At 41.6% G+C, this 21,244-nt stretch overlaps 1 protein-coding gene across 2 annotated transcripts in view; it reads left to right on the top strand.

Moving 5' to 3' along the window:
* PAWR (pro-apoptotic WT1 regulator) overlaps positions 1 to 21,244 on the top strand; it is a 146,830-nt gene that overhangs the window by 18,496 nt on the left and 107,090 nt on the right. The gene's annotated exons all lie outside the window — the stretch shown is intronic.

The following is a 21,244-nucleotide window of genomic DNA, read 5'->3' as shown; positions in this document are numbered from 1 at the left end:
GTTTGTTAATATCACTTTTCACAGCAGCAGACTTGTTAGCTAGCTGGGAGGCAGTGAAAAGTCATATTAACAAACATACAAATATCACTTTTCACAGCAGACTTACTCAGGCCTGGCAAGCTGGGGGATGAATTAAGCCTTGGATGGGGGAGGGTGAGTAGGGAGGCAGTGAGGGCCAGAGTGGATGGGTCAGGGGATGGAGCCTGTCAGGCCCTGCAGCTGGGGGGGTCAGAGCCTGTGGCTGGAGCCCGCTGCCCCAGGGCTGAAGCCAGAGCCATACTGCCCCTGGGAAGGTGGCGAACTCGCACTGTCTATCTGCTCCTCCAGCGTTGTGACTCCAGAGTGGGGGCAGGGCTAAATCTATCCTGGCGGTCCCAGGGGAGGGGCCGCTGTTTTCTCCCACCCCTCTAGTCAATGCCCCAAAGGCTATGACCGCAAGAAAAGCCCCTGGTGGCCACATTTGAGAGAGACTGTACTACACCAGAGGTTCAAATGAAAGTGGATGACAACAAATGATAAAATGGGAATAGGCATGAGGGTCATAAATTCAAAATTAGAGATCTAGAAGGGGACACCCACAATAGAACCTCAGACAGTACCCACTGCTCCTCAAATAGGGAGCCAGCGGATGTGGCCCAGAGGAACTCTGCCCAGATACGTAAGCCAAAGGAGGAGCAGAAATAGCCCCCACAGTCACAGAGCACCTCCCTGTCCAGCATCCTCCTCCTCCTGGTGGCATAAATGGGCACTTTGGCCAGCACCAGGGGAGGTTGATGAGGTCTTGTGACTTCATGGGGCAATGGACAGGGTGTGCATAGAGGAAAAAGGTGTGTGGGGGGGGGGGAGGGGGAGTGCAGCCAGAACCTCAACAGGAGCTTCTGGAGCAGCCGGAAAAGTGGCTGCAACCTGATACACTGCAGGTATATGTGTGCCAGGGTCTCCCTTAAGCCGTGAAAAGGACAGGAGTCAGATGGAAGTGAACTGCTCCAGGTACACACCCATGCTCACAGCGCCAGCTGATATCCCCAGTGGAATACAGGCTGGCCCACTGGGGTTTCTCACCCTCAGCAGGTGGTAAAAGGTCCTGCCACTTGGACACGAGAGAGGAAATTAAATGTGTGGAGCATGAGCGTGTACAGCTGTGCCCTTGGCATGGTTCAGAAGTGAACTGGCTTCAGGTTGTACAGACACCTTGAGTATGCAGAGGGGGTGGCTGGGGGGGTTTGCGGGGTAGGAGCCTGATGAAAAGGTCTGGAGGGCCTGGGGTGAGGGGTGGTCAGGGAGCTTCCTCCAGGAACTGCTCAAGGAAGGTTTGAGAGGCAGGGGGTAAGTTAGCAGGTGAGCCAGCACTCTGATCATGAGGCACCAGTCATCTCCCCTAGAAAAGGCTGATAGGGTGATGTACAAGCTAATTGGCTGATGAGGCTGGATGAGCCAGTTACCCCAACAGCTGAGGGGTATAAAAAGGACACAGGAAAGGGAGTAACCAAGGCTAGCTGAGCCCAGTGTTTGCAGAGATCTTAAGGGAGGGAGATCTCAGTTCTTCCCCAGGCCTGTGGAAAAGGGCTAAAGACAGAAAAGCACTATGTGTAATATTGCTGCATGGGACTCTGTTGTTGGGGATGAGAGTGTAAATAAATAACATGAAGTTGCCACTCAGTGGACAGTCTGAGAGGTTCCTGGGGTGTCTTAAGACAGGGATGGAACACACCCTGTTACACCATCTTTATGAATGAAAACATTTTAAATACCCCACCCTCCAAATGGAGGTGAAAAGGCATAGAAATGCTCACATTTTGAAATATTTTAAATCCTAAGATATGGAAATATGACGACATGCAGATAAGCACAACTGGAAATCCTCTCCTGACAAATGATAGTCCTACAGCTAGTTTGAATGACATAATTCCAGATTTTCAGTGTTCCATAGTTGTAAATATTATCCAGTAGTTTGTAAATAGTTGAGATATGACACACACAAAATTCTGTTATGTTTTGCAAAGTGGCTGTTCTTTCTATTTCTTGTACTACTAACTGTACATTGCTTTTTTGAAAGTATATCATTTCTTTCAACCAAGATGGGAGTAATTAATATATTGATAGTCACAATCTTATACAAGTAAAATGTCCTGAATTTTTTTAAGTTTGATTTACAAAACAGTTCTGGGAGGTACAGATAATCCTGTAAAGTGTTATATAATAGGGGGGATTTCCCCTTTTGCTAATTACTAAATGTATACTTTAATATCTACAGTACATTTAGTATGAGCAAATTAATGTTGCTATGGGAACCTTAACTTTTGCACTGTGTGCTTAATGCAGCATTAATGTCCTAGATTTAACTTACTAAATCTATTTTTAGCCATAATTGAGGATGATTTATAAAGCAAACCATTGATTAAGCAAGTTCTGAAGTTTTACATGCTGTATTCTAAAAACGTTTTCTTCACTACATTTGATTTCCATTTGGAAAGGGCAAAGGTTTTGTCAACAGGAAGAGTTGGGGGGAAGGGGAGTGTCCCACTTGTTAGGCTTCGCAATATCTCTAAAACTTTGAGTTATGGAAGGATTTTTTAATTATATAACTATAGTACACAGATGTGCCCTGTAAAGAAGCCTTGTAATTTATTAGATCTGGTAAGCATTGCTTAAGAATCAGTTGTGAAGTTTGTGGCATACAGTATCCTTGAATGTATTGACTTACCCACCCACATTATTAATGTTTGGACTTTTGGCTTTACTGTTTCTCTTTTTTTGTTTTTGTTTTTTTTGCCTCTGGATGGTACTACTTTTTTTTTTAGTTAAAAGATGTTTTCCTTTCAAATGGAAAAGTGTAGGTGGATAACTTTTGTTTCCCATGACCTTGTGAAGCATGGGAAATAACATAAAACAAGTAAAATCTCCAAACCATGTTTTAGTCCATGCTTTTTAATGTGCTTGATCTGCAGCTATTACTATTGTATGGGATAGTGTCATTTTAAATTAATGAAAACTATTGTGGCAGCTGCAAATATAACTGTGTAAAATGGCTAATATGCATTGTTTTCGACAATCTCCTGACCTAGTTGTAAAGAATAGTAGAGAAACTATTAGTGAGTAAGAGCTAAAGGAGAGAACACCCTGGGGCTGAATCTGTTTTGTAGGGGTATTAACAGAAGTGATAGTCTACCTCTATGTAATGCTACAAGGATCCATCTTTCTGAAATCTACCTTCTCTTGGCTCATTCCCAAACACAGTATTCAATAAATAGTATTATATGCACTGTTCACCAGCTCCTTAGTCTGTCATGAACTTCAATGAGCCAAAGGGGCTATACATAGCTGCAAAGTTTAGGGTGACTCCATGCAGGTGAGAGAGAATAACTTTTGTCCTCCCCCCATCTAGCACCCTGAATTGTAGGGGAAAGCCTCCTGAAACACATACTGAAGGGGTTGCCCTCTGTGTACGTGCTCGGATCTCCTCTCTAAGGAGGGATGGGGGCAGAAGTTGCTGAGGTTGGTAGTGTGTTGGATGGAGAAGGGCTCTTGCTGGAGGCTGGTTGGGAGGAGACTGGTGAAGCATTTGGGGCTGGGATATTTGGGAGGTGAGGGTGCCTGCAGCAATTTGAGTTGGGCTGGAGTGAGTGGTGGCTTGGGTAATGTGTCTGGGCAGTGCGGGGTGGGTGTGGGGGTGCATGTGGGGGTGTGTGCGCGCCTATAGATTGCTTGGGACGGTTGGGAGGAGACGGGTAGGCCAGTGCTCCTCCCCACCTTATTAGTTGTTGACCTGCCATTGCTACTGCCATGGTTGCCTCAGTCAGCAGCACCTTTGTGAGAGGTGAGGCAGAGAGGCTGTCTGGCAGCTGCAGAGCAGGCACCACCACAGCTCAGTGATGTTGAGGAGTGCTGCAGAACAGTATTAGCAGCCCTGCAAATGCGTGACATCTGAGTAAGGGCTGTGGGGAGGCATGACAGGCTGCCAAATGCATGAGTGTTGTGTGAGAGATATGGCAGCCCAGGCTATCTGTTATAGTTTGGTTGGATATTCATATTCGGAAGTGTCTGCATGCATTCTTTCCTATATGGTGCATAAAAGCAGAAAGGTGTTGAGTGCTATATAAAAGATATGTTGTATGGATATAGGTAGGTATATGTACAACAAGGCGTTTAGCACTTTGCTTTTTGCCTAAAGAAATTTATTACAAGTTTAAATGCTAAATAATCTGCTCAAGTTTTTATTTGATGCTATTTTTTTCTTTATATAGCTGCTATTATCTCTAAAACATTTTTCAAAACAGTGGATCACTCTTGTAAATTTTTATGTAAAGTCTTTAATTTCTTTAGTGATGCTTGGTGTGGTGTGGTTTTTTTTTTTTTTTTTTTTTTTTTAGTACAAAGTAAATGCAAGTGTGGAGCATGTCAAAACTCCATTGTAAATTGGGCCCACATTGTTTAAAAATACATATCTTAACCTCTCCCCAACATATAAATATATTTCCACTGGTACAAATAATAATTTACAGTAAAAACACTTCCATTTCAATCTTGACTGGGTCATTGACTTAAAAAAATAGTTTCTCAGTAGTTAACAGAGAAGTGTTTTGCCTTGTTATAATACCTATTGACACCCTTTCTCCCACCTAGGGTGACCAGATGTCCTGATTTTATAGGGACAGTCCCGATATTTGGGGCTTTTTCTTACATGGTTACCTATTACCCCCCCTTTCACACTTGCTATCTGATCACCCTTTCTCCCACCAGACGATAGTAAAGGAAAAGGAGGTTATGTGTATACTTAAGATGCTGTAGCACCTCAGTGCAGGCACCCATTGCAGTGATGGGAGGGGTTCTCCCCTCACTGTGGTTAATCCACCTTCAAGAGGCCATACCTAGGTCAGTGGAAGAAGTCTTCTGTTGACCTAGCACCGTCTACACTGGGGGTAAGGTCACCTTAACTACATCGCTCAGAGGTGTAGGGTTTTTCACACCCCTGAGTGATGTGGTGTGGCTGGTAGTAAATCAGAAACTGGACATTTGTAGTTGTTGTCACCTTCAGCCTCCCTTTCTTCATAAATGTTGAGTTATGTATTTGCATATTCAATTTTAGTCTTGGATAAACTAACAGACAACTCTTAAAAATTGAATTACATATTTTGATAAAACTACTACTTTCCATTTTTATAAGGAAATAGCATTTCTTCTTCTTCACAGGAATTAATTCAGGGACGTTCTGTTGTCTTTGTTACACAGGAGGTCAGACTAGATGATCACAATGGTCCCTTCTGGTCTTATTTATTAATTTACTGACCCAGATGAATGGAATTCTTCATAGAGTGCAGATGTGGGGTTGGGGTGGGGGGGATTTCTGTTAAGAGAGCTGAAAAATATCAAAGTAAAATATCTTTCAATGCCTTTTTAATTTTTTTTTTAAATAGTGCAGGAGCAAGTGACTTTAGTTCTATTACACCTTACAGTTGGGACTAAAAGTGAAGTTCTTTCTAAAAAATACTTAGAGCAGATTACTTAGTCTGGCTACATATTCCACAAGATACAATTAGAATTATATTTTTAAACTGTTCTAGTAATATAGCTTCCAACTCTTTGCACGGAAGTAGTCTCCTTTCTGTTTGGAGACTGAATTAGGAGTTAATTGAATGGATTTAGCTATATAAATAACTAATACTTAGCTAGGTTAAAACTCTGCTGGGTGCACATCTTGTTTTTGAAATGTTCTGTTTAAACAGATTCTTCATTCTAACTTTATAGTGTTGAATATAAACAGACTTATTGCTACAGTACTGATTATAGATCAGAGGCCGGTGCCAGGGTGTGTAAACTCTTAGTTGCTACCATATACAGTGTGAACAGTAACGACTCCTATCTACTTGCATCTGTTCAGCAAGCTCTAAAGCTGCTAGGCACAGCAAAGGAGAATCAGTGGCAGTCATAGAGCTAGGTAACCATATCTAAGAATATCTTCTTATCATACTCTGAGCTACCTGATCCCCCCCCCAGCCCTTGCCATATTCCTACCTATTCTGTGAAACAGGGTCATAGTTTGGGAAGACAGGAGCGAGAGGTATAGAGGGGAGCACTCTTGTATGGAAGATGCTGTCTTTTCTCCTCCTCCATCCTGTCCCTTCCTGATTCCATAAAAATCACATTCTTACAGTAAAGGCATTAGAAATTAAGTGGCTAAGGACAGTGTCACAAGTTTATACTTTCTGCTGGTGTCTATTCAGGGTCACTATAAATGGATCCTTAACCTTCTTAAATCAACCATGATATGCTTTCTCTCAAGTATTTGTTCTAGAGGTACAATCACCTCTTGAACTCAACCGACTATTGCAGAACTCCTCCATGTAAGTAGTAATAAAAACTTATTACATTCAGTTTTCTGTGAAGTCAACTTTGATTAACAATTTATGTATTTTGGAAGGTGTATAGTCTAGTAGCTAGAACACGATACAGATTCAGAAGTTCTGGGTTCTGTTTCTGACTCTGTCCTTGACTTAGTATGATTCTGGACAAGCTATTTAACCTTTCTCCTCTTTGCTTTTGTATTTTACAGATTGATATGTTTCACAGTTATGTTCAGAATTTTCCCCCATAAAGCACTTTGAGATCCCCACACTAAAATATCCTATATAAACAAGAGCAGAAGTTTTATTGCATGTTGCCATATACTTGGATGGATGGATGAAGGTCTGGCTTATGTATACAGTAATTGCTGTACCTATCTTTGTAAAGAACCAAGGTGTTCTCAGTACAGCACAAACATTTTAAAATATAATTAAATATAACTAATATAAAAAAGGATTATATAATTCAAAAGCCAAATGATCTGGTGTCAAAAATAAATTTGGAAAAGCTGCTCCAAGTGTCTAACACTGACCAAATGAGAGAACTTCTCTGGAAAAACCTTCGTGTTCTTTTTATCTAAAGGCTAAGGGAGATGAACTGAAGCAGATATTTAGACCAAGTGAGTTCTGCACACTAGAAACTGTTTTGTATGTAAAATATGATTCTGAGGTGCCATGGGGAAAGTCTCTAAAAATTGGTATCAGGTCACCAATATCAATCAGAATGAGATACAATCCTGTAGATTTCTGCAGTAAGTCCTTGAAGCTGTCTAGAAGTAGGGAATTTGGCAGTGACGGAAGGAAATAGCAGCCCAGATGCTGAAATGCATGAGGTAATTGCCACAGTTCAGGGCAACTGCACCTGTATTTCCCCCTCTATCGTTCAGCAAGGGCAATCAAACTCAGGCTTTTGGCTCCTCTGGCTGTCACTTCTCTTGAGTGGAGACATACCCTGGTCAGGAGGGAATGAGATGTATTTCCAGGGTGATAAGTTTGCTGCTGTGTTATTTCCAGCAAAAATCAGGCTGCCCTAAGCAAGCTTCTCTGGCCTTCTCTTTGGAGACTAACAACAGAGTGATTTCCCCACCATTATAAGGTAGCACATAGCACTTCCTATGGAAGCCTGTTGTATTCTTAAGGTAAAAGCAGTACAGAGAAAACATATTAAACAATAAAAGAACCTGCACACATACTAAAGCTTTCCAGAGATCACCCCACCCTAACATGGGCTCTGGCAGGAGCAGACCACTCAAGGAGTTTCCTTATGCTTTCAAGTTCATCACCGCTTCAGCTTAGAACAAGCACACAGTCTTATGGGGCTTCAGTAGGCCCAGTCCTTTCAACCATTCCCTATGGGTGGGACCTTCTGACCATGAACGAGAGGCTCTGTCAATTTGCTGGATCAGAAAGAAGGCCCTGATCTAATTTTTTAAAAAAAGCCCACAGGATATTTATCCAAAAATCTGTTTTGTCTGTTTGTCCCTGGAGAATCCAGTTTGAACTAGTATATCCGGTGTGTGTTTTTCTCTGGAGATATTAGTGTGGGTGAATTTGCTCCCTCCTGTTCTCCTGTCTGTCCTTCCCATGGAAACAGAGAGAAACAGACAGTTCCTTTTTTTAATGCAATGGACTCTGAAGGTATTAAGCTTCAGTAATGTTTATCTTAATTTCATAAGGTTTGTCTAATATGGTCAGTCTGTCACAGTAATGTACTAACAACCTGAAATATTCTTGGCTGTAAGTTTGGCTGAGTTTATGACCATCCTTATGGAAATTTCAGAAGTCTCTGGATTCTCCCCGCCCCCCCCCCCCCCCCCCCCAAAAGCCACCGGTATAAGTCATATTTCTCTTTACCATCCATTAGTACCTCACACTGATGTGTGTAGATATATATATATATTTTTTTGTTAATTGTTTTTTTAGTGGACAGCAGTTTATTTCTAATGTTATCTAATAGGTGTATTTTGGCTATTTTAAGGATGCACAAGTTTGTAGGGTAGATTTATGCTAGTGTAATAAATCCTGTATCACTAAAATATTTAAGTGCATCTCCCTAGGAGTAAATTAGTGAAAAGTACTGTATCACTTATTTTGGTCATGGGCAAGAAAGCTTGGTCATTCTGTATTCTGAAGAAATCCTGAGAAATGTAGATACTGTTAGGACTCTGCCCTCCCTCCCCTCACACCACCCAAAAAATTAATTAATATGAGCAGGGGGTGTGTATGTGAGAGAATAAAATAAACTTACTATACATATACTTCTTGGGAAAACATTAATTAGAGGTTTATTTATAGCTAAGCTCTCAGTGGTTGTAGCATTTGCCTTCTATAGCAATAGTTATTTTATTTTATTTTTAATGCAGGTGAAAGGCTAGCTGCTCTTTATCTGATATCTTTTTTTTTAGCTTTGGTTTCAACTTCTGGCTCAAATAACCCTAGTCTTCCAAGTAACAAAGTGTATTGTGATAAGTTTAGTTTTTATATTACATTTTTGTAGAGCATTTCTTGCACACTAAGAATGGACAATATTAGGAGAGAATTTAAACTTATTTCCACTTTTCTTATCTCTTTACCCCCTAGGATGGTCTCCTTTCTGAAGCTGCCTGCTGAAGTGTGAACCAGCTCATACATAGATGCTAAAGTTTTCTCACTCAGGAGTCTTAAGTCAAGCAGCTAAATAAGTGGGTTGACTTTGAGGTACTGAGCACTGAAAAGTCCAAGAAGTATATTGGAACTGTGGGTTCTCAGTCTCTCTAAAAATTTAACCACTTATTTAGGTGGCTAAGTATGGCTTTAGCTGTCTAAATTTAGGCACTAAATTTCAAAGTTGTTAGTCCTAATCTTCTCTATTAGGCATCTTGAATGGAAAGCTGTTTTTCTACTTCTTAGCTTTTGTTTCTAAGATAGAGGAATGAAAAACTCTGAGACAGATCTAATTACTTGGTGGATAAGGTCCCCCCCACCCCCATGCCTTACATGGATTCCCAGTGCTAGCAAGACATGAAAGTTTTAGTATTTCCAAATATATTAGGATTTTTTTAAAAAGCAGCTGGGCCATAAACTGCCTTTAAAAATTACCAGGTAAGAAAACTTATAGTATAAGTGTTCAGAAAGACATTTCTCATTCTGATGAGACTAATACATGTATCTCTGTTTTGTATGACGCAAGAAGTCTCAAGTGGGTGCTTCTTACAACTAAATGCCGGAATTATCACCGTATTTAAGACAGTCGTTTTTAGGAAGATGCCGAGAAGGGAAGCTGCAGGACACTTCCCACAATTTTTCAGCCACTGCATAATATCAAACTAAAATAGGCATCATAATATAGGCCTGTGGTGCGTGTTTGTATTTTTCTTTTCTTTTCTTTTTTTAAAAGAGCAAATTTAAACTTGGAACCTGCAGATGTCAGTTCAGTTTTGTCAACTTTACCCTAAAGTAATTTGAGCATAGGTGCTACTGTATGTTGACTGAGCTGCTCAGTGTCCGGTGTCTCTTCTTTTATGTGCTCTGGCAGGAGCAGACTTTCAAAACCATATCCAATGAGTTTCTTTGTGGTTTTAGTTCACAACTTCAGCTCAGAACAAACACACAATCTTATGGGGCTTTGGTAGGCTTTGGTCTAGAGTAAAAAAATAGGATGTTGGAGCCAGTCAGTTGTGGGTGTGTGCATGCTTGTGTGCACTCTTTTTCTGTCTCCTTCGTTTGTCTCTTGTCTATGTAGATTTTGAGCTCTCTGGACCGGGAATTTTGTCTCTACATTTTCACAAGTTTAGCAGTTATTAATACTGTACAAATGGTTAAGATTAAACTAAAATTAGATGGCTGAACTACTACAGTATATTATTGGCCATAGTAAATGCAATATGATAGAAAATATCTTCACTTTACATTTTATTTTAGATGCACATTTGAAGTAATATAGGCTTATTGATTTTTTTAATGCAAGTTTAGTGTTAACATACTCAATATGTTTACAAGAGCATGAAAATTTAAAATGAAAAATGGTTGTTTAGGGAGAGCCACTAGAATGCATTCTAGTTTGAATAGTGCTGTCTCTTAAAATAAGAATTAATAGCCAAGAAGGCAGCTCAGTCTCATCAATCTGTTGCCCTCTGCTTTACTTAGCAAGAAGTGCTTAAACTTTTGTTTTGTTGGCTCTAGTAAAATAAATCACAGTTCACTGTCCCATAGCCTGAATACTGTACATAAAGCAGACTAGCTAAGGCAGTGGCCCCCAAACTTTGTCCCTCCTTCACCCGCAATGGAATCTATCTGTGACCCCTGCTGGGAGCGGGGCCCAGAGGCCAAGGCCGGAGCTGGGGCTGAGGGGCACTTCCTCCCCACCCCTTGTGGGGGCAGACCGGGTCCCATCGCGCCCCCTGAATGTTCCTCCACGCCCCTCCCAGGGGGCATGCCCAACAGTTTGGGGACCGCTTGGTGAAGGATTGAGTAGATTGAGTCCCTTTTGACTTCTAGAAAAGGGTTAGTCCAAAATCTGATTGAAGTGGGTTGGGGAAGATGAGGCAGTTTGAGCTCTGCTTGCTTGTAACTCAGTAGTTAATTACATTCTTTCACTTCCAATTTAATATCCTTTTCTTTTCCCCCTTTGTCTTTTGTTTTTCTTAATTTTCTTCTTCTCTTCCCTGCCCTGTGCTCACATTTACATATATGATTGCTTTAATAATAGTGGTTGCTTAATCGTAACTTCTTCTTGAAATTACTAGAAAATATATTTGAAGATGATGATGAAAGAAGACACTAAGCTCTGCTGCAGGAGATATTTAAAATTGTGTTAATATCAATGAAGCTTAGACGACTGGGTTCTCATCTTGTTCTAGCAAATGCTTCTAAAATGAGTGTGTGTGAGGCAAAGCAGGCAGTTTTAAGCTGTCATGTTGACAAAGCCCAGAAAAAAAGATTTGGAAAAGAAAGATGATGGAGAATGGAGGATGTTCATGCCAAAGAGGTGCATATCATACTTTTAATTATCCATAATGAAATGTATATATTTGTAAGCGTGTCCTAATCTCAAATGCTAGTATTATAGCGCACATAAATGTATATGTGCTCTAACTAAAGTGATAAATTAACTTATTTTTCTATGTTCAGACAAATAAAGCTACTGTATTTACATAAGAGGAAGTTTGAATGTTTATCTTGAATTTGGGTCAACATATTAAAGACCTTTCTTTTGGTTTCTTCGCAATAGTGAAGGCACCAAGTTCTGCGTGGCAGTACCCTACCTTAGGCAGAACAAGAGACTGAATGGGGGGAACTAGAAAGAGAAAGTAAGGGCTTCTCACAGAAGCTTTAAATGCTCTGTGGTCAAGGGCTGTCTCTGTATCTGCATATACCTGTGTGTTCTGCTGATAGTGCCTAATGAAAGAGTGCAGGGTACCCAAAATCACAGCTTTGTGAAGCTTGTCCACGTGTGCCTCCTTTCTCCAAGTTAGGGGTGGCCCCGGAGTGAGCTCTGAGTTTCCCTGGACAGGAACTTCTGTAGCTTTGTAAGCCTCCTGAATAGTGAACTTATATCCATTTGACCGTGACAAAGATTCCTTGGACCATGCAAGAGAAATGGAAAAAGGGTTCCCCTGAAGCTTTCTAATAAGCCTAAGTATGTTTGAAAGGTCCTTCTTAGGCCAAAGCTGTGTGGAGAGTTTTTCCATTTCTATAACATATTACCAAGATTCAATACCGCTGTTTCGGTGGGGCGGCGCTGGGGAAGGAGGGTTTGTTTCCACGGGGCGGGCGGTGCTGGGACGGGGTTATTTGGGGGGGAGGCAGGTGGTGCTGGGGGGGAGGTGTTTCCGTGGGGTGGGCGGTGCTGGGCGGTGTTGTGTTTGGGGGGGGCTGGGCGGCACTGGGGGGGTTGGGCCGGGGGCTTTCGGCCTTCAGCTGTCAGCTGTTTTCTTTGGAGTAATATGGCCCTCGCCGCTTTACGAGTTGTGCACGCCTGCTCTAAAGTGAGGTCCTTTTTATGCATGGTGAAAAATCTGTGACTGGTGCAAAGGGCCGCCTGGTTGTTATGCAAAACAAAGTACAGAGGACTACAGGACAGCATAGAGCGCTCTCTTGTTCTGGGTGAGGTGACTGTCCTATGGTACCAGGAATTTAGTTTTAGGACAAAGAACTGCAAATCTACAAAACAGAGGCTTAAAAGAGCTGTGTAACCCAAGGAAGGCTAGGTTTAGAGTTCAAGAAGCACTTGAAGTATACAAACTAGAGGGGCAGAGACAGGCTGTCACCTTCAGGAAAGATGACATCTCAGAGGATCTCATTCTCTCACCTTTTAACTAGTCCTCTTAATGTGCTTTAACACAGAAGCTTGAATCCTACAGAAGCTAGCTCTTTGATGAAAAGCTTCTGTGGGAAATATGAGAGAGCTGGGATTCTGGCTTTGTGGCCAGACAGATTCCTGTGATGCAGCAAGAAGAAAACTGTTTCTCCAGCTTGAGTCCTACCATGTGCAGAAAGTTGACCTCTGCAGTTGTCTCTGGCCACTACTTGGATTGTGACCAGAGAAATGCAGAAACAATCTACCTCAAGTGTTTCTCTTGCAGCCTTTCTTGTGGGATCTTCAAGTGTCATTCTACAATCCCCCTGCTTTCACTGACTGAAACCTCTGTTACCTTCATTGGCTGAACTTACTCCTGGAGTTATGACAGATCAAAGCAGCAACAGTCAACCTGTATCCCACCTCCCACTGTTAGCGAAGTTATTGAAAAGGTTGTGTTGGGGTAACTCAAGCAGTTTCTTGATTCCTCGGATTTTCTTGACCTTGGTCAGTCATCTAACTATAGACTTAGATATGGAGCAGAAATCGTATTGGTTGCGTTATCTTCTTCCAAACAGTGGATGAAGATAGTCTTTGCTGATTTTTCTAGATCTGTTCATATCCTTTAATTCTGCTGACCATGAGACTTTATGGAGTTGTGGGTGAAGACCAGTGGTTTTCAAACTTTTGTACTGGTGACCCCTTTCACATAGGAAGCCTCTGAGTGTGACCTCCCCCCTTTTAAATTTAAAAACACCATTTTTATATATTTACCATTATAAATGCTGGAGGTGAAGCGGGGTTTGGGGTGGAGGCTGATAGTTCGCGACCCCCCATGTAATAACCTCATGATCCCTTGAGGGGTCCCGACCCCCAGTTTGAGAACCCCTGGCGAAGACTAACAGGTGTATGGGATCTGCTCTTGAGTAGCTCTAGTTCCGTCTTTGAGAGAGTACATAGAGTAACTGAGGCAATTATTAATTTGCTCTGAGGGTTCTTTTGCAGAATGTGATAGGAGTATAGATTCTCATTTCTCTTGCTCAATGTGTATGAGACTGTGAGGAGAGTTAATGAGATATGAGGTGGCAATGCTTTCCCTATGCTGAAAACACTTAGCTCTGTTTGGATGAGCGCTAGTTGGCTGCGACTTAATCCAGATAAGACTGAAAACTGTGGTGGTCTGCTGGGGGGAAGTAGCTGGAACAGAACTTATTGAGGTAATGCAATCACCGTTAGCAAAAGAGGTGTGTAACTTGGGGGTAGTGTTAGAACCTGCGATTCCCCTGTATGTAAGAGTAATGGCTGTGGCGAAGATGGTTTTTTACTATCTTCACCTGTCAAGATAAATGTATCCCTTTTCTCTTTGATACTCTTCTCTCCCCCCCCCCCCCCCTTTGAAGGTAGATTTCTATAATGCACTCTCCATAGGCCTATAGAGCATAAAGAAGCTGAAGCTAATACAAAACATTGTAGCCTATTTGAGTGCAGCTGTATGTTGGGAGCACATTAGACCGGGCTCCATGAGCCGTACTGGCTTCCAGTAAGCTGCTAAATGGCATTCCAAGTGCTGGCTTATAGGATAAAATGCTGAATGGTACAGGACTGTGTTATCTGAGAAGTCTGTTGCTTGCTGGATTTATGCTGATTCTGACTGCTTGTACATTGTTTGGCTGAAGAAATGCTTTGGACAAAGGGAGTGCATGCCTTAAAGAGGCTAGAGGCAATATTTTGTCATTGTTCCCATCCTCTTCCCTCTCTTTCAGTTAACTGGAGTATAAATTCATAGAGCTGTGCTCATATGTATGCAAGGCAGAATTTAAAATAATTTTTAAGTAGCCTCTGCCAATTCTAGGGATGAATTGGAGTGGGGCGGAGCAGAAAAGGTGTGCTTGAAGGGCCAATGGACTGTGAGGATTATGAACTGGGGGTACCTGACTACATGGTATGGAGCTGTTTCCAGGCACTTGTTTACTTCGAAACTGGAACCAAAATAACTTGTTTGTAATTCACACCATAAGTTTTATATAAGAGTGCTCTTATTATGAAATGTCTGTCTGCACAGACTTGCACCAAAGTAAGGGCTGGTCTATGGGGTGGGGATCGATCTAAGTTGCTCATCTTCAGCTGAATAACATAGCTGAAGTTGATGTCCTTAGATCTACTTACCATGGTGTCTTCACTGCGGTGTGACGATGGGAGAAGCTCTCCCGTCGATTCCCTTTGTGCTTCTCGTTGAGGTGGAGTACCGGAGTCGATGCTGGAGCGATTGGTGGTTTATTTATTACGTCTATACTAGACACAATAAATTGACCCCCGCTGGATCGATCGCTGCCCATCAATCTGGCTGGTATTTTAGACCAGCCCTAACAGTGTGAATTACAGTTTATTTCGTTATTTCTATTGGAGGTTCCGTGTAGGCAGGCCCCTGGTCTTTGGAATGCAGGAGATGGGATGAAATAGGAACTAAGAGAATGGCAGATCATGGAGGGGAAGGATAATGGGAAAAATGTGCAGTAGTCCAGTGGGGGTGATCTAGAGGAGGATGGAAAGAATTGACAAGGAGAGGGAGCATGCAGAGGGATAGGGAAAGGCAAGAGACTTCAAATACTTCATTTTCTAGAAATAAAAATTAATTTTTGTGTTGAGTTAAATCCTCCCTCTCAAAAGCTTTGTCTTCACTGCAAAAAGTGTTTTTTTGCTTTTTTAAATTTGAATAGCTGTCTTAATGTAAAATTCTAGTGGATCAAAGGCTCAGATGACATTGTAACTGGTCACGGTCAGCCCTACATCCTGACCTGGGGCTGATTTCAACCAGCTACGTTGAAGTACAATTTTCCCTATTCCCTACCAGGACTTTACATCCTTGATGGAGAGATGATTTTTTTTCACCCCTCCAGTGAGGGCACAGATACCTCCATCTCTCTCTCCCCCTCGCTCCTTCCATAAATTTGCTAAAGTGTGCAGGAGGAGAACCCAGTTTTTGTGACCCTTTTCAGATTTGCCAGAGTTGAACTCTCGTCCTTCAGACCTTGTACACCAATCACACTTTTGCAGCTCCGCCAGAAAATTGTTTCATTGTCTAGTCTATCTGGAACCCAAAACCAATGTTAAGCTTCTCCAGAGAAATTCTACACCTTTTTTTAAATGTTCCAGATTTTTAAATACTGGGAAATGAGTGGTTGGGAGCAACATTAAGTTCAAAAAATACTTTCTAGTAGATCATATAACCCCATTTCCTATTCAAGGGATTGTCAATAATTTTTTAGTAACTTGTGTTGACTCTTGCACATACTATTGCAATTGTTAGGGGACAAGTTTAAGGCTGACTGGTTGATGTAAATCGGGGGGGGAGGGGGGGAGATGAAGCACTGGGATGCTTGCTGGATTCCTTAACTGGGCTTTTCCAGATGTCTTAACCTTTTATATAAAAAAGGTGTAGAAGTTTGTAAAGAGTGCAATATCCGATGGTCCAGGGACATCTACATCGAGCACATCACCAGCCACCGACAGTACCAGGAGGCGTGAGCTAGAGTAACATCATTCTTCCACTACGAGAAAGGGACCAAGTGACCTTCTCCGTTGGATCATATGAACTGGAACCATAAACTCCCTAAACATTAAATCTCACCAAATGAGGGTCAATCCATCCTCATCATCACATCAACTCATTATACTCCATAACTGAACACAATCACTCTATGAACTTCATACCCTCATATCTCAATGTCTGTACTTTGACCCATCAAGCTTTTACCCCCAATCGGGGATATTGCAGATTATGTATTCCTCATGCCACCTGATCTTAAACCAAACTTTGCACCCTCAATAATCTGTATGTTATTCCCTGATAACCAGAAACGTCTATGCTCAAACTCTGTTCACAATTTTTTTTTAACCTCTTAATAAAATTTTAAAATTTGTTGTGGGGTGGTAGCTAGCTTCCAAGGAAGGCTTTCAGCTGTTTGTCAAGTAAGCTTTTGTTTGGAAATAAAGGAGCAGTGAGGGTCCAAACACTTTTTTGTGGTGTACTTCACTTTTAGCTAGGTAAGTCTGATCAGAATAGTAATTGTAATTCTCAGCACATAGTTACAAATCTACCAGCTACTGTTTTCATAACTAGTTAGTGGCTGTTGGTGGTAGAGATGAGCTTAAAAATAAACGTGCCACTGTGAGTGGAAGTGAAAATGTATTAACAATGAAGCCAGGTCTTCTGCTTATTAAATCTACCTTACCCTCAAGCATTTTCTGCCCATGACTATTTACATAGATTGTAACCAAAAAAGGAACTCTCTTAATCGCTTTTAGCTGCAGACTTGGCTTAAAGAATTTCCTCAAAATTGCAAGTTCAGTCATGTCCTAATTACATGAGAAATAAAATGCCTGAGGCCAATAGCAGCGAGGGCAGATGGGAACTCTCTCTCTATCAGAAGCACAAGGGCTTATAAAACCATTAAACAATCCTGTTAGTCCCTTGTCTTCCCAACCATGACTTTTCTTTCTTCCTCAAAATTCTGGCAGTGCCCAGATACTAGCAGGACCGTGTGTGCTAGTAATTAAGGGGAGAAAGGACCAAGAGTCTAAATGTCCTAACAAGTTCATTTGAGGTAATGATGCATGATAGCTATAGAAAAATTCTCATTGACAGACAAGGCATTTAACCCATAATAAATGTTTCTGAAGTGAAACAAAGAACCACCTAGCCATGAGAAAAATTAATCCTGAAGGAATTGCAGCTGACAAACCATCTGAGAATAGTTGCACATTCTTTCATTTATACTTTTGTTTGTTTGCTTTAAACAAAGGAAAGTAGGAAGATGGAGAAAACACCCCCTCACCCCCTCCCCAAATTATCTTAAAGGATTGAAGAAGGAATTCAGTTAAAATCTTTTTAACTCTAAACTTCTATAGAGCTATATTATTGCCTCTCTTCAGATGGGTGTAAAAGACTTATAGTGCAACAGCAATCCAGTTGCTTTATTAAAGGGGGGAAAAATGAATCTTTGACATTTAGTCCCTTGCCTACCTACAGGAATCTTCTCTCAGGCCTTGGCTACACTTGCGGGTTACAGCGCTGTAAAGGCTCCCCCAGCGCTGTAACTCACTCCCCGTCCACACTGGCAAGGCATTTGCAGCGCTGTATCTCTATGGTTGCAGTGCTGCATATACTCTACCTCTCCGAGAGGAATAGCGAGTATTGCACTGCCGCTGTGGTGCCAGTGTGGCTGCCCAATGCGCTGTGAATGGCCTCCAGAATTATTTGGCAGTATCCCACAATGCCTGTTCTAGCCACTCTGGTCATCAGTTCAAACTCTACTGCCCTGGCCTCGGGTAACCAACCATGTGACCCACCCTTTACATTCCCTGGGAATTTTAAAAATCCCCTTTCTGTTTGCTCAGCCCGGCGTGGCGTGGAGTGCTATCAGCGAATCTTTCCAAGTGACCATGCCTCCACGCACCAAGCAAGCCCCAGCATGGAGCAATGGTGAGTTGCTGGATCTCATCAGTGTTTGGGGGGAGGAAGCTGTACAGTCCCAGCTGCGCTCTAGCCGTAGAAGTTACAATATCTTCGGGAAGGTATCAAAGGACATGATGGAAAGGGGCCATGACCGGGACGTCCTGCAGTGCAGGATTAAAGTGAAGGAGCTGTGAAGTGCCTACCGCAAAGTGTCTTTTCAGTTTAAGCCTCTATTGAGTAATCTCAACATGACTTAAAAGCCTCATTAAGATGAAGGCTAAGAATATTATCAGCTATCCAACCAGGCATGAGTTTCTTCCTCAGTATCCTACGCAGGCTCTCTCCAGCCCCTCTGAGCTGTGTAGTGGTGGGATACATCCCTCTAATTTAAAAGAGCTCTGCAAAGCAATAGAGAAAACCCTGGGTTCTGGATCCATCTCCTGCGCTATATGTTTGACCACATGTTTTAGTGCATTTACTACTTTTTGCAGGTGTGTATGTGTAATGAAAAGTCAAAGGGTCTTACTATGAAAATGGTCATTTTTGGGTCTTGCAGACTGGAATTCTATAATTGCCATGGAGCTGCTAAGAGCTCTGCCTTCTGCTCTCATAATCTTCATTCTAGTTGTGTACACCTCTGTTATTCTTCATCATAGCTGTTGTGGTGGATCTTTATCTCAGTGAGAAGCACTTTCTGAAATAGCCTGAGCCCAAGTCTGAGGGCTTTGAAGAACAAGACTAGGACCCTGAGTTTGAGCCAGTATTCAGCTGGGAGCCAGTAGAATGTTCAGAGCACTGGGGGTGATATGTTAACTGTAGGTTGGTATTTTGGCAGACAAGAAGCTGCATTCTGTACCAGCTTGTGCTTTTGCAGTGACCCTGTTGACATTCCCAACTGCAGTGCATTCAGTTGTAGATAGTAAAGGTGACAAAAGCATGCATTATCATTTCAATGATCTCTTGGGGGAGGTCTAGCTTCTTGGCCATTGTAGATGGAAGGAGTTATTAGAAGCTAAGGCTTCTGGGTCTTTAGCAGTAGTAGTCAAGTGTCGGGGGGTGGGGGACTCCTAGATTGTGTACTGTCCTAGTGATTAGAGATTTCACAGAAGGTTAAAATGGTGTTACCTTGAAATCTTTTCCTCTTCCATGTTACCTAGATCAGTTTCAACCAGTATCTTTCTTTTCATTCATGTTCTGATCTCAGCACCAGAGCAGCTGGGTGATGGTACTGTCTGTACTGTGGTAAAGGAAATACAGAGCTGGATGTTGTCTGTGTTGCTGGCCTTTGAGGTCCTGTTGTCTCATGGTCTCTTGCAGAAATTTTCCTTACATGTTAAAGAGCAGAGGACCATGGGCCGGAGCCTTTTGTAATTCCATAGATGAAACATCTTGATGCACAGGTTCAGCTGCCCATCATGACCCTTTTGACATCCTTTCTAGAAGGAGTGTTGGAGACTTCTCAGTGTCAGAGGGGTGTTAACAGTGAGGAAGTTTAAGTGCTAATGAAAGTAAGTATCCTCTTAGACAATGTTCTCTTCTAGTGAGATTCTCAGTGAAAACCAAATTAGGTTTCTGATTACTGTAAACACAAAAATACCAGCAGCCCATAAAACGAAACCTTATGCCATTGCAAATCTTGAAGCCCCATGTCCACTTACATCACTCTTCAACTCAAATCATTCTCTAATCAATTACTTTCTTTAAAGACCTATACTTAGTCAGTTACCCAGTTCTTAACCTCGCACCTAGTTATTTATCCTATGTATGCCTTCAAGGTTACGTTACAGGAAATCCCAAGAGAAGCTGCAAAGAATCTTTAAAGTCTTACAAGGGAAGGTGATACTCTCTTCCTTAAATTGTTTTGTTTTGTGTGATAGCAATTTGCCATATTAGACACTTGGCAATGACAAATGTGCATAGCAAGGTCTGCTTAAAAGGAATGTTTGTAATCTATTGAATAGATGGAGGAAAATCTTCCTGGTCACTTGGTGAGCTAGTTAAAAATAAATAAATCTGATTATAGAACTCCCTCTAATCATTAGAGAGATTAGTTGCAGCTACACTTCTGTGTAAATTAACTAGGTTTAACATAGCTTTGCAAAATTATATTTGCCAAGGGTAAGACTTATGAACAAGTGAAGTTTTTTTTTTTTTTTTTCCCCCTGAATTATCAGTTAATTCGGTAAAAAGTGGGCATACATTTTTGTACTTGAACTGATAAATTTTCATGACAATTTGTTAAACAAGTCCTGCAAATCTAGCTAGTTTGTTCAAAACAAACTGAAAAGGGCTCGGGGTCATAGTGGACAAACAACTGAACATCAACTCTCGGTGCGATGCTGTCGCAAAAAGGGCTATGCAATCCTGGGATGTATAAACGGAAGTAGTGAATAGGCGTATGGAGGTTTTTACCTTGGTATAGAGCAGGGTCGGCAACGTTTCAGAAGTGATGTACCGAGTCTTCATTTATTCACTCTAATTTAAGATTTTGCATGCCAGTAATACATTTTAATGTTTTTAGAAGGTCTCTTTCTATAAGTCTATAATATATAACTAAACTATTGTTGTATGTAAAGTAAATAAGGTTTTTAAAATGTTTAAGAAGCTTCATTTAAAATTAAATTAAAATGCAGAGCCCCCCGGATCGGTAGCCAGCAACCGGGCAGTGTGACTGCCACTGAAAATCAGCTCGGATGCCGCCTTTGGCACGCGTGCCATAGGTTGCCTACCCCTGGTATAGAGCAACAGAACAGTACTGGAATATTGTATCCAGATGATGGAAAAACAGCATAGGATTCAGAAAAGAGCCACAGAAATTATTTGGGGGCTTGAGAAAATGCCTTACAGTTACTTAAAGCTCAATCTGTTTAGTTTATCAAAAAAGGATATTGAGCGGCACCTTGATTTTGGTGTTATAGGTACGTTCACAGGGAGAAAATACCAGCTACTAAAGGGTTCTTTAATGTAGCAGAAAAAGGCAAAGCAAGAATCAATGACTGGAAGTTAAAGCTGGACAAATTAGCAATAAGACACAAATTTTTAACAGTGAGGGTGACTAACCATTGGAACAAACTCCCAAGGGATGTGGTGGATTGTCCAGCTCTTGATATCATTAAATCAAGACTGGTGCCTTTCTGAGGGTCATGCTTGAGTCTGGCAGCTAGTGTTGGG

The sequence above is a fragment of the Malaclemys terrapin genome, chromosome 1 (genome assembly GCF_027887155.1).
Source record: "Malaclemys terrapin pileata isolate rMalTer1 chromosome 1, rMalTer1.hap1, whole genome shotgun sequence".
NCBI lineage: Eukaryota > Metazoa > Chordata > Testudines > Emydidae > Malaclemys > Malaclemys terrapin.
This window is presented reverse-complemented; position numbering and strand designations above follow the sequence as displayed.